We start from the raw sequence: 16,624 nt of genomic DNA, 5'->3' as shown, positions 1-16,624 counted from the left end.
TAGCAAAGCAGAACATCTGGCCAAGAGTGTATGGCATAGGAAAACTGACCACCTCATGGCTGCTGGGAGGCAGAGAGAGACAGAGACAGAAGTGCATTAGGGTCCCAGTACCCCATCAGTGGCACATCCTCAATGAGGTAATTTTCATCAAATGGGCCCCAGTTTCCACAAGCTTCCAACACCTCCCAATAATGACTTCAGCTTGGAACCATATATTTAAGAGTGAGCTTTTGAGGAACACCAAATGTTAATGCTAGAACATCTACCCCTTGTCCCCAAAAGCTCATGTCTGTCTCACAGCAATAAATAATTAGAAATAAATAAATAAACAAGCATTTGGACTCCAAGAGTCCACAAATATCAACAGTGCATTCTCAATAGTTTTTGCCCAAAGTCTCTTCTGAGACTCAAGGGAACACAGTGACGCTGAACCCTGAATTGAACGTTTTTTTTTTTTTTCTGCCATTCTCTTCTTTTTAATTCATGAGTATAGCTTTCTTTTCTCCCCACACCCTCAACCCTATCTTAATGACTAACCATAGAGTCAGTTAAAAGCACGAAAGTCAGTTAAAAGGGCCCTTGCACTGGGCACCTTACTATGTCACAGGAAATGTCCAAATTAAAAGGTATTGGCAGAAGTGTACAGAAGACACTGACTAGGAGGGAAACCAGACACACACACCTTCAGAATTGCAAGCATATAAAAAAATCACATTATCTTAGATTCACAGGTCTGGGATGTGTCAGGGTCCACTGGACCCAGATATAACCCACAGAATCCCACCTTCTTAAATAACAGTTTTTTAAGAGAGAGAGAGAGAGAGAGAGAGAGAGAGAGAGAGAGAGAGAGAGAGAGAGAATTTTCTAATATTTATTTATTAGTGTTGGGCAGACACAACATCTTTATTTTTATGTGGTGCTGAGGATCAAACCTAGCACTGCACACATGCCAGGCGAGTGCGCTACCACTTGAGCCACATCCCCAGCTCCTTAGTGACATCTATTTTTAGTTTTCTATCAATATTTATTGATTTATATATGGTTCTAAGAATTGACCCCTGTGCCTCACACATGCCAGGCAAGCTCTCTACCACTGATCCATGACTCCAGACCCCTCTGAAGGACAGTCTGTCAACACTAGTAACCTGTGCTTGTGTCCACCTGCCCAAGACTGAGAGAACAATTCCACATTACACACTGTATACACTTTCACTCAGCAGTACTAAGCAAGATGAAACCAGGAGCTAGCCATTCATCTCTGAAATGCTGAATTGTTGCCAATGAAGCCTTTTCCTCTCCCACCTCTCTGCCTCTTCAGTTACTGACTTTCATGAGTGGAAGCAAAGCAGCAGAATCAAACCTTTTGTAGCTGCATTGGCTGCAATCCTCATTAATAATAAAAAAAAAGTTAACACATTTCTAAGATACATCTACGCAGGGGAAACACAACTAACCCCAAAGGGAAGAAGAGGACAGCAGTAAGGAGAAGACTGAAAAAGCACAGCAGGGCACATGTTAAGTCTAGTGCTCCATTAAGTCTAGTGCTCCAGGTGTGAAACTAGGGCACCTGATGGTGTAATATGGGTGCCCTAGAGCTTGAGCATCCTTACCCCTCCAGCTTGGTCTGATGTGGGACCACTCCCTAGAGCTTCTGTGCTCACTGACTTTCACTTACCTGAGCAGGGGTTCATAGGCCTGCCACTGCTAACTTCCACCACAACACTGGCTCCACTCTCATAGTTTGATAAATCACTGTTTTTGGGGTTACTGGGTTGCACTCTGAATGTGATATGCACATCCTGTTCACCAGCGTTTCTTCTGAAGTATGAATGCAAACCTTCACAACCCCTCAACTCTTCACTCTGTAAGCCTGATAACCAGCATCACATGGACAATAACAAGGTCAGCTGAGAATGAGGACAGTAGCCGGACCCACCTACACCATGGCCTCTGTTAGCCCATATGATGTTAGTTACACAGCAAAATGAATCTGGACATAGGATTCTGAGGCTGCCTTTTGCACGCAGGGCACCCTGATAATCTCTCCACAAGTCATTGAGCCTGCTAAGGGTGGTGTCCTTCCCATTCCTGAGACGCCGAAAGGTGGCTTCTGTGTAATGGAACTAATCTCTTTACCAACCACACCATCTTTGGCCCCAACATTACAAAGTTTTCATTTCTGGAAAACCTGCAAGTATTTTAAATCTTTCTACCCTGGCTTTTGCTCCTGATCCCCATGGTATATCAGGCTGAAAGCAGAAAAATATACCCAGGCCATATCTCAAATGCTGTACTGCCTTTAATATTCCCTGCTGGATAAATTAGTCTGTGTTTTAGTTGCCTTTTACATCACTGTGACCAAAAAAATCTAACAACAACAATTAGAGCAGGACAAGTTTATGTAGCTCATAGTTTCAGGTCTCACTCCACTGACCACCAACTGCATAGCTCTGGGGCCATGTTGAGGCAGAACATAGTGGGGGAAGAGTAGGGAGTGGGAAAGCAGCTCAGCATATGGCAATGAAGAAGCAGAGAGAGAACTCTGCTCACCAGGGACAAACTATGAACCCTGGATCCATTTCCTCCACTTGATCCTCATCTTTGTCCTCAGCCTGGGCGGGCTTATCTATCTGCCTGTGGTTGACTGGGAAGGCGAGAACAGGCCCATGGTGTGGCTTAACCTTTGTATTAGACCGCCTTGGGCCAGCGTGGGTTGACTCTGTGCCTAAGGCTAATGAGCGGAGCTCAGAGTCAAGGCATCTTAATTCTTTTAAAAGTTGGATCTGTTCCCGTCTATGTTGGAGAGACTTGCGCAAGGGAGCCAGGTTAGGCAAGGTAAGTGGAGAAAAAATATCTGATGGGGCAGTTGGCCCCTGAAGGGCCAGAGCACAAAAGGCAGGAGGGATATAGGAGGGAGGTGGATGGGTAAGTCCTATAGGCTGTGGCAGGGTCCTGAGGGTGGCGGGTCTTCTGAATGGTAGCGAGCTGCTTCCTTCTCCAAGGTAGCCTCTTTCCCAGGTGTCAATGTGTCTCTGGGATTTAAAACTGGATAAAGGCGGTTGGTAGCTGTTGGAGCCTTATTCATTAGGGTGGGATTTTGAGTGCGTCCAGGAAGGTTCCCAGGGTCCTGGGGAAACTGAGAAGGATCTATGTCTATACGAACTGAAGGGCATGACTAGGGGGGACGAGAGGGATGAGAGGTCTTTTGCATAGCCTCTTCCCCAATCCTGACAAGTTTTAAGCTACCATTGTCAAAGGGTGAATTTTTAAGAATTTCATTTTGTTCCAGTAAGAAAAGGTGGGAACAGGCACCTTTTCTTGGCCAAAGGATTCATAATAATCTTTTAAACAGTCTCCTACTCTAAGCCATCTTTTACCATCAATGGTCCCTTCAAGGGGAAACCACGGACACAATTCTCCTATGTATGAAAAGAATAATTTTAAGTCCTTTTTCTTAACACGTGCCACTCGTGTCTTGAGGGCCTCCTTGAGGCCTGACAAAAACAAATCATGTGACGAAACTGCTTGTCCCATGGTGGGTCATTCACTGTGCGTCGTCCCCACTCTCCTCCTGGATCTGTTTCTCCGTCGTGTCTTCCAAGGCGATCGCGAGCTCCGCTTGGCCAAGTCTCCCCGGAGGACGGCGTTCCTTCTCAGTCAAAGGCTCGAGCCCCAATTTTTGGGCGCCAAATGTTCTGACCCGCAGGACACATCAACGTGGGCAGTGAACCTAGGTGGGGAGGAATGAAGGGACAAGAGACATGAAGGATGACAGCAAGACAGGAGTTCTGATCAAGCTGCAAACTTTTATTTTTCACACAGGGGTATTTATATGCTGGGGATGGGGAAGCTCTCTAAACAGCAATTGCTGGATGTGGGTGGTAAAACTGCCAGCTGCAAGATTTCTGATGATCCTGATAACCACAGGATATTCCAGGGAGATAGGTAGCTGCAGGATGTCTCCCAGGCAGGATGTCTCCCAGGAGGCTGTTTCTTGTAAATGTCATTCTATTCTTTGAAGGAGAATTTCCTTCTAGCCCCTGACACCATACCTCCCACAAAAAAGAAAATGCATTAACAGAAAAGAGTTCACACTGATCCTTCCTGAATTCCCCACCCCACTCCACCCACAACACCCAAAAATGGCCTTAATAGTCATTGCAGCCACGTTGATGCAGCACCTCCTATGTGCTAGGGACTGCTCTGCATAAATAAACCCCAGGAGACACACCAGTGTCTCCATTTAAGAAAGAAACTGAGGCAAAGAGAGATTTATTAACTTACCAATGATCACACAGCTCAAAAGAGGCCCATAGGGGTTTTAAACCCGGGCCATTTGGTTTTACTCCAGACCCCTCAGACCAAAGATGCAGTAAGTGGGAGGAGAACATCAGACATATGATCCACCTATGGCAGGAGGAGACTTGGGTGAGTGGAGCCTTCTGTGACACAGACAGTGTCCCCTCTCGGGGGATGCCTCACCTGGTCCTGAGAGGCCCACTCAGCCTGGGGGAGAAGAGAGCCCCCTGCAAGCCTTTTGGTTTAAGAGAATGTTCACTTACCTGAGCTGCAATGTCTCCACTGCTCTGAGGAGTTGGGGCCACGTCCTGTCAGAGATCCTTAAAGGTGACCTCATTTTAAGGAAACAAGCCTGTGGCCAATTGTCCGAGATTGACTAAGTCAGGGGCCAGCACAGGCAGCCAGCAGAGGGGACACCATTGAAGAGATGAGCCGGAGCAGGGTCCAGGGGCCTGGAGCACGGCCTGGGCACGGCCCAGTGGCTCCCAGCTGACATCCTCCCTGTCCGGGAGATCCTGGAAACTGCCTTCATGGTGATTCTCAGGTGCATGCATGGGAGGCCCTACTTGCTCCAGCTTCAGGGTAGGACAGGGAAGATTTCAGGCCTCATCAGATTATGGGCATGATCAGGATGGTGGCCAGCAGGGGAAGACATCAAGGGCCTCCATCTCACAGCAGTTTATGCATTGTTTGTTGAGCCACTACCATGCATCATATGGATGTAGCTGGAAAGTGGATTTTTAGCATGTGTAAAGGACCTGAGGCAGCAGTGGGCTTGGTACATTTGAGGCTGTGTGGGGAGTTGAGGATGGCCTGAGCCAGGATGTGCCTGGGGATAGCTGAACGAGATGAGGCAGTTTGGGAACTGATTGACTTCTTTCCCTTGTGCTCCACCTGTCGAACAAGCAAGGCACAGAGATGAAGATCTTTCACATGACAGATGAAGAGTCTGAAGGTCAGAGTGGTAAAGGCATTTTCAGGTCCCGAAGGTTACACATGGCGGAGTTGGAATTCTCACCCAGATCTGCCTCTAGAGCAGTTTATGTGTCCCTTCTAGCATGACTTTCTGACAAGTCCAGATGCACCCAAACTCAACCTCCTGTATCTGGTTTGAAGAGTCTCAGGTACATGAGTCATATAAGGCCTTGATAAGTCCTTCTGCAAAGGAAGTTTCTAATATTTCTTTAACCCAGCACTTGCAACGTTCATTTGAACATAAGATCCTTATAAATGTGACTAGAATGAAGACATTTCAGAAGTGACCTTGGGATACACTGGTCTTGGTAACCCACAGAAGTCTCAAGTGGTCTTCCTGATCTTGGGGAAGAGAATTCTGGGTATATTTTGGAGACTCAATAAGATGGTGAAGGGATGGAGAGAGATTCAAAGGACTAATGGGGGTATTTCAGAGCGGGAAGGGATCCCTAGAAGGACCCTAAGTGGGACTCTCGAGAGATTTCCTCCCTCGCTTCAGAGAACAGTACCAGGGCCCGTGAGGGTAGGATAGGAGTTGGAGACTGTACCTGAGGTGGGCCATCTTGGTCGGGAGTGAGCTCCCCACCACCAGCAGTGTGCAATTAGAAACTGTTGCATTACACTGCTGAAGGTCACTTCCTCTAGGATTCTGGGCTTCGGGGTAAAGAAAGCCACCCCACCTGGGCCATGCTCAGTCCCCCCTTCTCTCCAGAGTGGGCACAAACAAGCCAGACATGGCACATTCATGACATTAGAAAAATCCTTATAAATAAAATAGTTACTATGAAAGCTGATGAGCTCTCCACAGTCCATCTCCTCTCAACAGGAATAATGCCAAGCCCGTGACTCCAGTGTCACCTCCCGCCATCGACTAGAGGAAACCCTCATTTTAAGAAGTATAACAAGAAAAGTGAGTGACAGTCTATTGACATTTTAAAAAGTGTGTGAGCAGTGGGGGCATGACTGGCTGGAGAGACGCAGAGACAGGAGGAGAGAGGAGCCACACCAGTCCCTTCCATCTCCGCTCAACTTGGAGGGCTCAGGCACCTCTGTCGCCCAAAGGCTGAAGCTCGGTGTTTTCTTCACCAAGAAGGAGGTCGAGGTGGGAAGGGGTGGGTGCGGGCCACGGCCATGAGTCTGCTGTGCCCCAACTCCTAGGTCAGTGTCCCCCCTGGAGGGGCTCTGAGGGACCATCATGAAGGGGACTCCTTACTACACAGACTGCCTTTGATTTGGGGGACAGTGAGTGGGACCTGTTGGTTGAACTTGGTGTGACAATGGTGGGCATCCTGGGTCCACCCCCATAGCCGGAGGCCTGCTTAGGAGCCTCCCCAGTGTTCCTCCCACTTGTCAAGTGAGCATGTCCAGACATGGGGAAGTAGGATGTGCTCCTAAAAGCATGTCTGAGGAGGTGAGGCTAAATTGCAGGGCCCTCTGCTCATAGGAAGGGACAGACAGCACATGGCTTAAGAACTGGGGATTAGACTCAGGGGCACTCAATCATTGAGCCACATTCCTAGCTCTTCTTATATTTTATTTAGAGATAGGGTCTGGCTAAGTTGCTTAGCATCTTGCTAAGTTGCTGAGGCTGGCTTTGAACTTGAAATCGTGGTGCCTTAGCCTCCAAAGCTGCTGGGATTATAGGCCTGAAGGACATAGCCTTTTTGTTGGGAAAAACTGGGTTCTATTCCCTGCCCTGCCACTTGCTACCTTGGAGATCCTGGACATGTGGCTTGGCTCTTCTGAGTCTCACTCTACCTATCTGCAAAATGGGGGTGATATCTGTAGCCCCTCTTTCAAGACTCTGTAAAGATTCACATGGATTTTATGTGGTGACTATATCCCACATAGCAAGCACTGGACTAATGCAGGCCTTTTCATAAAAGTATTTCTGATTCAAAAAAACACATTCCTGGTAATCCCAGTGAATCAGGAGGCTGAGGTAGGAGGATCAAAAGATTCAGGTGAGCTTCGGCAACTTAGTGAGATCCTCAAAATAAAAAATAAAAATAAAAAAGTAAAAAGGGCCAGGGTTATAAGGCTCAGTGATAAAGACACCTGTGGGTTTGATCCCCAATTCCACAAAATAAAAAAAAATGATTTCATGAAATGCCAGGCATATTGTAGAGATGCAGTAAATATTCTTTAGATTGATGCTTGGCTTTCAGCAAGAGTCAAGTTGCAGCTGCCTTTAGTCTGAGTATTTTGTAGGTGCTCCATGGTAGACTAAGGTTTACCTTGTTTCCTGGGCCCTGGCAGCCTGGACACCCTTTGCCTCTTCACTGGAGGGCCAACAGGGGTTTTCGAAATGACCCTGTGGATGGGGTAAAGGGAGCAGGTTCTGTCCAGGGTGAGGTCCCTGGGAAGATTTTAGCACGGGTGTGTTAATGCAGGCTGGGAGGTCAGGAGCCCCGTGTCAGCCAATGAGACCTGAAAGCTTAGTCCCAGCCTGGAAGAAGGTTAAGGGCAATGTGCCAACATGAGGCTGACCTGAGCTTAGTTCAGATGTTGCCATTTACTGGCTGCGTGGCTACAGGCTTCTCTCTGGTCTGTGAAATCAGGCTCATGTTGTCTCCTGTGCTCATCAACCAGGTTGGGGTTGAGGATGCAATGATATAGAAAGAATGCATAGATACAATTGAGTGTGGGACACAAGTGTCCTGGGAAATCAAATGAGAACTTTGAACATCTTTTACAGAAGTCAGCAGAGTAAAGAGGAAACCTTGAACAGGGGCTCAAATCTTGGTTCTGTAACTTTGGGTTTGTGTGACCTTAGGTAAGTTACAGAACATCTCTGAATCTGGTTCCTCATGTAAATGCGTACTCTATTATCATGAAGGCATAATACTCTTTCCCACGATATTGCCCACCTGGCACTCGCTGTGCTCCAGGAGAAAACATCTCAGGCCAGAGCCTGCCACCACAGAACATGGTCTGTCCTTCTCTGACCCCAAACCACAATGCCACTTGAAGCAGATGGAATGAGAGGGGCAAGCTAGGGAAGAGCTGTGGAAGCTTGGTTGGATGCCAGGGAGCAGTGACAGTAAAGTGAGGTCCTGCCTGGCCTCCTGGTGGTCGTGCTCCGGCAGAGGGGTGCATGTTGGAACATACGCTACAAAGAGCAATAAGACACGGGAGGGGATAGGTGTGGCAGGAGGCTGTTCTGGTTTGGATGTGAGGGGTCTCCAAAAAACTTAGCTGTGAGACAATGCAAGAGGGTTCGAAGGACAAGTGATGGGGTTGTAAGAGTCTTAAACCCTCAGTGAATTAATCCCCTGATAGTGATTGACTGAGTGGTGACTGAAGTGGTGGGGTGTGGCTGGAGAGGAGGGTCATGGGCCAATTATTTGGGATATATATTTGTATTTGGCAAGTGGAGCCTCCCTCTGCTTCCTGATCATCATGTGAGCCCCTTCCCTCTACCACACTCTTCCGCCATGAGGTTCAGCTCACCTCAAACGTTGAGGAATGGAGCCTGCTGTCTGTGCATTGAGACCTCTAAAACCCTGAGCCCCCAAGGCAACTTTTCCCTCTCTACAATTGTTCTGGTTGAGTCCTTCAATAGTGCAGCAAAAAAGCTGACTAAAACAGAGACTATTTTCAATCAGGTGGCAAGGAAATCTTCCCATTTGCTGGCACAGGATACAGAGGAACAGACTGACCCAAGGTCAGCCAGCAAGGTTCTGAAATATTCCAGAGGTCTGGCCCTCCTCTCTGCACCACGCTGTGTCCAGGGTCCACTCACACTTTCTGCATGGCCTTGTCCTACTCGTGCCCACACCTCTGCAGGGACAGCCCAGCTGGCTAGCCCTTTCTTCTCTCAGGCAGCTGAAGCTGCTGGGAGGATCTGAACTCCAGCCAGCCACGGCGCTCTCGGGTCCGTCCCTGCCCAGTCGTGGGGAGAAGGCTCAGGACCCTCTCCTCAGGGGGGACATGTTGGGGGCCAGGAACTTACAAAGGCAAATAATGTCTGGGTAAACATTGGCTGCTGATAGCTCCAGCTGTTGGGGCCAATGATGTCCCCTTGGTCCAGATGTTGGCCTCACCCACCTCCCTCCTGTGGCAGTACATTTGAGGAGAACATTGTAGGCCAGCGGAGAGCAACACAGAATGCGGGGTGGGGAGGGGGCTGGCAGGGCCACCCAGCACAATCCATGCACAGCTAGCCAGCATAGTCCTCCACCTCCAGGGTTGTCCGGACAGCAGGGGTCACTGCTGGGCTGAGAGTGTACCAGGGAAGATGGGGCCACAGCCTCCCCTGTCCAATGTCCCAGATTTCCTGGCTGGGAATGAAAACTGAATCCAGAGGTGGAACCAATGCCAGGACCCTATGCTCTCCCAGGATAGAGTGAGCTCCTTGTCCCTGGAGGTATGTCAGCAGGGTCTGCACCTTCAGAGCTGGCGAGAAGCAGGCTACTCAGGGCATTGGAGAGGGTTGGGACAAGAGCCTTCTCTTGGATTCTTCCCAATTGCCCCACCCCTGATCCTGAAGCCCACAGGGTGCCCTGTCCACCCTCCCCTTCAGCACCAGGAGAGTCTAGAACTTGCTTCTTCAAATCTCCCTTCCCTGAGTGGGTCAATGTCTTGATGGGACCCTCCCCTGCCCCAGGTGCACACCGACACTTCTAATGCATCCTGGCTGGCCCACTGGGAGCCACAGACGACATGTCACATGAGGGGACATAAGGGGGCTCTCACATTTCCCACGCCTGGGCTCCTGGGCCCCCAGCATTCATGATGGCTGATTTCAACATGAAAGGGCCCCTTGAGAAGGAGAGTCCCCCTCCCTTTCCCCCTCGCCTCTGCTAAGCCCCACTCTGCAGCTAAACACTGTCTGAGCCTCCCTCCCTCTGGAGCACCCTCTCACTCACCTGCCAAGCCTTCCCCAGACTGCTGCAGCCTCACCTCGCAGCCTCTGCCAGCCAGGATGAGAATCCCAAGGTGGGGTGGGGGGCTCATGGCTCCATACTGCAGAGGAGAAAGGGGGGTCAGTCTGTCCTAAAGGTATAAGCCATTTGGCCAACCATAGGCCAGAATGACTGAATAAATCTTCGTGGGTGCTTTAATGCTCTGAGGACAGGAGGTCTCCCAATCTCAAATCCAAAGACAGCCAGAGCAGTGAAATTTACTATGAGGCCTTCCAGGCATCTGCCCTAAATTTTCCAAGTGGCATTTTTTTAAACCTTTTATTTTGACCTAATTTTAGATTTACAGAAAAGTTGCCAAAAATAGAACAGATAGCTTCAGTACACCCCCTCACCTAGCCTTCTCTAATATTCACATCTTACATAACCCTAGTAAATGATCAAGCCTGAGAACTTATCCTTAGTTCAGTACAATCACCTGAACTTCACATCTTATTGGATGCTGGGTACAGTGGTGCATGTCTGTAATCCCAGCAGCTCAGAAGGCTGAGACAGGAGGATAGGGAATTCGAGGCCTGCCTCAGCAAATTAACAAGGCCCTAAGCAATTTAATGAGACCCAGTCTCAAAATTTAAAAAAAAAATGAAAATAAAAAAGGGCTGGGGATGTAGCTCAATGGTAAAGCAGTCCTGAGTTAGATCCCCAGTACCTAAAACAAAACAAAACAGTTCTTATTTGAATTTCCCATTTTTCTACTAAGATCTTTTCCTGCTTCCATCACCCCATTCTGGACACCACACTGCATTTAGTTGTTATTTTTCTTTTGTGTCCCTGATCAATTGGTTGCCACAGTCCGGCTGCAGCAAAATAACCAGGGGGTGACAAACAACTTGTGTAGATTGATACAGCAGGAGTCGGAGCCATTTATTGTAGGACAGGAGGGGTATATATACATTCCACACAGCTTATCTTAATTAACATAAACTAGATACAGCAGTCAACGAATCACAGTTAATGGCTTGCTGGCACCACCTCACAAACCACTCCCTCTGGCAAAATGCCAGGCGCCATCCTGACTTGTTTACAGACCTTACCATTGGTGACATTCCCTCAGTCAATACTCATCTTTCATGATCTTGACAGCACTGATGAACAAGTGTTTTGTAGAACTGTGGGTTACCTTGTGTTTTCTCAAGATCAGAGGGAGGCTCTGCAGTTTTGGATATACCACAGAAATGGTGCTGGCTCCTTCTCAGCTCACCATATCAAGAGGCTCATGTCTCCAACATGTTTGATTACTGGTGGTGATGACCTTGATCACTTAGTTAAGTTGATGTCTAAAGGGTCTATCCACTATAAAGTTACTATATTTTTCTTTTGAATTAATACATATCTTGGGGAAAATACTTTGATATATATGTGCAACTATTCATAACTTTGTATTTAATTTACACATATATCTTTTTAAATTTCTTTGTTTAGTTGTAGATAATTGTTATATCTTTATTTATTTTATGTGGTGCTGAGGATTGCACACAGTGCCTTACACATGCAAGGAAAGTGCTTATCACTGAGTCACCAGTCCAGTCTGACACAAGTATATCTTTATCATACAATATAGTAATTTGACACATAGATTGATAATAATGGTGTAATTATTATTTTGCCTCCTAAAATACTTATCATTTCTCATTTTGTTTATCACATTTACTTTCTTCTAGTAATTTTGAATCATATCATATATTGTTATATATATAGAATAGAACACAAGAACTAGTTAATCCTACCAGTGTTTGTGCCCATTTCAAAATTTGCCTACAACTAAAGATTCCAAATGTTCGGCACGTTTTTTTAAATATTCATAAAATGTCAAATTATTTAAACATACTGAAAATGATGCCTGTAATCCCAGAAGCTTGGGAGGCTGAGGCAGGAGGATCATAATTCAAATCCAGCCTCAGCCACTCAGAAATGTCCTAAGAAAATTAGGAAGATTCTGTCTCAATATAAAAAAGATAAAAGGGCTAGGGATGTGGCTCAGTGATTAAGAGCCCCTGGGTTTCATTACAGGTGCAAAGAAAATAAATAAATAGAATAAATAAAATAAGTAAACTGCTTATCCACAGAAAAACATGGAAGAATCAAAACACTCTTTTAAACAAAAACGTAGACATCAAAGTGTATATCATGAGAGACTGGGATTTTGCCTCAGAGGTAGAGTGAGCAACTAGCACATGTGAGGCACTGGGTTAAAACCTCAGTGTCACATATAAATTAAATAAAGATATTGTGTCCACCTACATCTAGAAAATAAACATTTATAAAATAAATACTTTTAAAAGTGTATATCATGATTTTTTTCAGTTAAAATATTTCATTAGTGATTAAATTAATACTTTGATCAAAATCAAAATGCATATGGTCAATGCAGTTGAAAATTGTACTAGGTTTTTTTTCATTAGTGAATATGACTCTCATGGTGAGGGTGTTGAATCCTGCAGAAGAGGAACAGTTACTGGTTTGGTTTGGTCTCAAATAAATTATGCGATGATCCCCTGGTTTATGTTGTAGCTAGTGGATCCATGGTTACTTTGAAGAATCCTGTGGTGAATAGATGCCTTGGAGGACCTAAAATTCTCTGTGGAGAGTGAATTTAGGTTACAATATTACAAGCTTAGTGAGTTTAAACTGAATTTATTTTCTCCCAATAATCTGAGGCAACAACTCAGTTGTTACAACCTCCATAGAAGATGTAGGTAGGCCTACCTAATATCAATTTATTGGTATTTTTTTCTCATTCAGCATAGCTCCATCAGTTGACTTGTAGGTATGATGTGAAAAGCAGCATGAAGAAAAGTAAAACCTTCTGCATAGATTAAAAGAAAAAAAAAGGGACTCATGGACAAGCTGAATCCTGCTTAAAATAGTATGAAGGAACTGTCATTCGTAGAAAATGGCAGGATACAGAAAGTTCTTTTCATTATCTCCACCCTAATAAATGCTTAAAAAAAGAAAAGATCACCCTGTCATTTCTAATGGAAGAAAAACCTTCTCTGGTACAAAGACTAAGTGAGTAAATATCCAAATATCGAAGATGTGGTGATGGAAATGCAAACATACTGACATTCATTAGAGGTCAGGAGAGTCACATTACAAGGATGTTTTTTGATCCTTCAAAAAAAGACAAATGCTATGTACTGATGTTTATGTGTGCTCTTTCTCGTCCAGCAAGGGGTTTCACGGAAAATTGTAGAAGAGACTGTGTCTGTGAAGTCACTAATCAAGACCTCTGGACATCAAGCAGGAAACAGGTCCCATTTTATTGTGAAGTTACCATGTATATATACTCAGGCAGTAGCTTAGCAGATTACAGGCAGCCACCAATGCAATTTCTGCAGTGACCAATCAAGGAGTGAGCAATGGATCAAGAGCAGGGAATTCAACACATAGCCTCATGCCCAGGGCTGTGCCTAAGGGGTAAGTATTTTGCTCTTCACACAACCTAGCATGGGGTAGTGTGTTGCCACTCAGGCACTCTTAATATATGCCATGAAGGCAGTATTCCATGAACTTGACTCTAAGACATCATTGTGTCCTCGCCTCTCTAAGGTTTTTTGAGGTTCAAGGTTGTGCCATACTTCTGATCTCTTTCAGATGAGATCAATGTGGTCAGGTGATGCAGGGGTGCATCCACCTCATTACAGGAGTTTTGCTACCTTTACATGGGGACACAGCACCACGTCTGCTTATAAATAATTGATTCTTGAAGTCTCCTTGGACTTGCATTCTTTAACAGAGATCATTAAGTTATCACTTTCTGGCAGTAAAATCTCATCTATCAGCAACAAGATAAATATGGTGTACTAAAGATTAAACACTTTCATTCAAAATTAAATTTAATCAAACAATGTTAAAGATAGCATTTTGTAATTATTAGTTTTATTAGATGTATTATTTGGTAATTTATGGTATATATTCCCCCCTTGTGACAGAACAGCTAGTTCAATGACCTTTTGGGCATTCTTTGCCTCAAGAGAATCCAAGTTGGGTGCAGCTCTGACTTGAGAGCATGTCAGCAGGAGGAAATCTCCTGTCTGTTCTTGAAGTCTGTGAAGGGTCTTTGCCACAGCTTCAGTAGAATATTATGTTATAATCGAGCAAAAAAGTGCTCACATTCTGTACTGTTCCCAAGTAGGTTGTTCTTCACTCCCTCAAAAAATATTTCTGAAAATATTCTTTTAAAAAACTGTTTATCATTGAGGGGTTTATTGGCAGAAGCCATATGGAGATGTGATAATTTTTAAAAATTCAATGTCTTTTTTAGAGAAAAATCCCCACATAAATGTAGAGGGCTTTATGTTATTGTTATTGTTGTTGTTGGTGGTGGTTTGTGTCTTATTTCAGCAGCATCCCCAGCTTATAACTAAGTGGGCTTGAGTCATGTTCTACTAGGACCTTTTATGAAAACACCCCAATGTCCTAGATGTTGGAGTCTGCTGGAGCAGTGGTTTTCTAAGTGTGGTACCAATGCCAGCAGCTTCATACTCATAGGATGGCTATGAATTCCCATGCACAAGAATTATCTGGAGTGGCGCGGGTAGTGGTTTCCTGATTGGCTAGTTTCCTCATTAGCCTAGAAGGTAAGAGGGATTTCGACAAAGGACACCATAAGAGTCACTGGCCTTTACCAGAATGGGAGGGGGCCTTCCAGGGAGGTCCTTGAAATCCTGTGATTGGAAGAGGCCAGGTAAAACCTGGTGGATGCTCTAAAACAGTATTCATTAATGTAGCACCTGATAGCTGTATCCACACCACTCTATTTTATTTATTTATTCTTTTTTAACAAAAAATTTATATTGGAACACAGTTAGCAAGGTATTTGTTGAAAGGTACTAGATTTGAACTCTCAATAGGTCATATTATCCATAATATTTGCTCCTGGTGATTTATAGAACATCATCATTCAATAACTTTTGCGATTATGGAAATGTTCCATGTCTATCCTGCCTAATTCAGTAGCTTCAAGCACATGATATTTTGGCATATAGATCCTGTGACAAAAAAGCTGAGTTTGTCAATTTGATGGATTACATGGACAATGGCCACAAGATTGGGGAGCACCATTCTAGGACACCAAGGCAGAAAATGGAAGCATTTCCTCTAAAAACTGGAAAAAGACAGGGATGCCCGTTTCCACCACTTCTATTTAACATAATTCTTGAAACACTGGCCAGACCAATTAGACAAATAAAATTAATTAAAGGCATATGGATAAGTAAGGAAGAACTCAAATTAGCACTATTTGCTGACAATTAATTAAAGGCATATGGATAAGTAAGGAAGAACTCAAATTAGCACTATTTGCTGACCAAAACAACAATAACCCAATCAATATATGAGCCAAATAACTGAACAGACAATTCTCAAAAGATGATATGCAATCAATTGACACACATATAAAAAATTGCTCAACATGTCTAGCAATTTGATAAATGCAAATCAAAACTACTCTGATTTCATCTTACTCCAGTCATTTAAGAAAAAAAACAAAAATAATTGTTGGTGAGGGTGTGGTAAAAGGCACACTCATACAATGCTGGTGGGACTTCAAATTGGTGCAGCCAATCTGGAAAGCAGTATGGAGATTCCTTGAAAAAACTGGAATGGAACCATTTGACAGAGCAATCCCACTCCTTGTTCTTACACAAAAGACTTAAAAACAGCATACTACAGGGACACTGTCACATCAATACTTATAGCAGCACATTTCACAATAGCTAAACTGTGTAGCCATAATAGATGCCCTTCAGTAGATAAATGGAAAAAGATGTAGTATATGTACACAATGGAATATTACTCGCCATTAAAGGGAAAAAAATTATGGCTTTTGCAGAAAAAATTGATGGAGCTGAAGAATATAATGCTAAGTAAAATTTACAAATCACCCTAAAACAAACACCAAATGATTTCTCAGTAAGGATGCTAATTCATAGCATTATGTGTTAGGGAACAGAATGGAAAGATTACATTAACTTCAGATAAGGAAAAGGATAAAAGGGGAGAGAAGGGAAGGAAGGGGGCATGGAGGTAAAAAGGACAGTGGAATGTAATTGTTATCAATACCCTAAGTACATGTATGAAGCCACACAAGATATAAATCTACTATGTGTAGAACCAGAGATATGAAAAATTGTGTTCAATACATGTAATAAATGAAGGAAGTTGAGTTGATATTCTACTTTTGCTAAAATTTAGAAGATGCAGAACATGAAGTGGATAATGATAGGTGCTTAGTCCATGTTGACTGGGTGACAGATGAGGTAATGGGTTTGTTTTGCTTTAGAGTTCAGCTTATTGCAATAAGAATGTATGCATGCTGAGAGGCTGGCACAGTATCATTCTGAGAATATGTGTTTTGCTAGTTTGGAAAAAAGGGGAAAAAGAGGTTATATAGAGCATAAGGCAAGCATAAATACATGTAACAT

The sequence above is a fragment of the Callospermophilus lateralis genome, unplaced genomic scaffold (genome assembly GCF_048772815.1).
Source record: "Callospermophilus lateralis isolate mCalLat2 unplaced genomic scaffold, mCalLat2.hap1 Scaffold_132, whole genome shotgun sequence".
In the NCBI taxonomy this organism is placed as follows: domain Eukaryota; kingdom Metazoa; phylum Chordata; class Mammalia; order Rodentia; family Sciuridae; genus Callospermophilus; species Callospermophilus lateralis.
Note: the sequence above shows the minus strand (reverse complement) of the source record.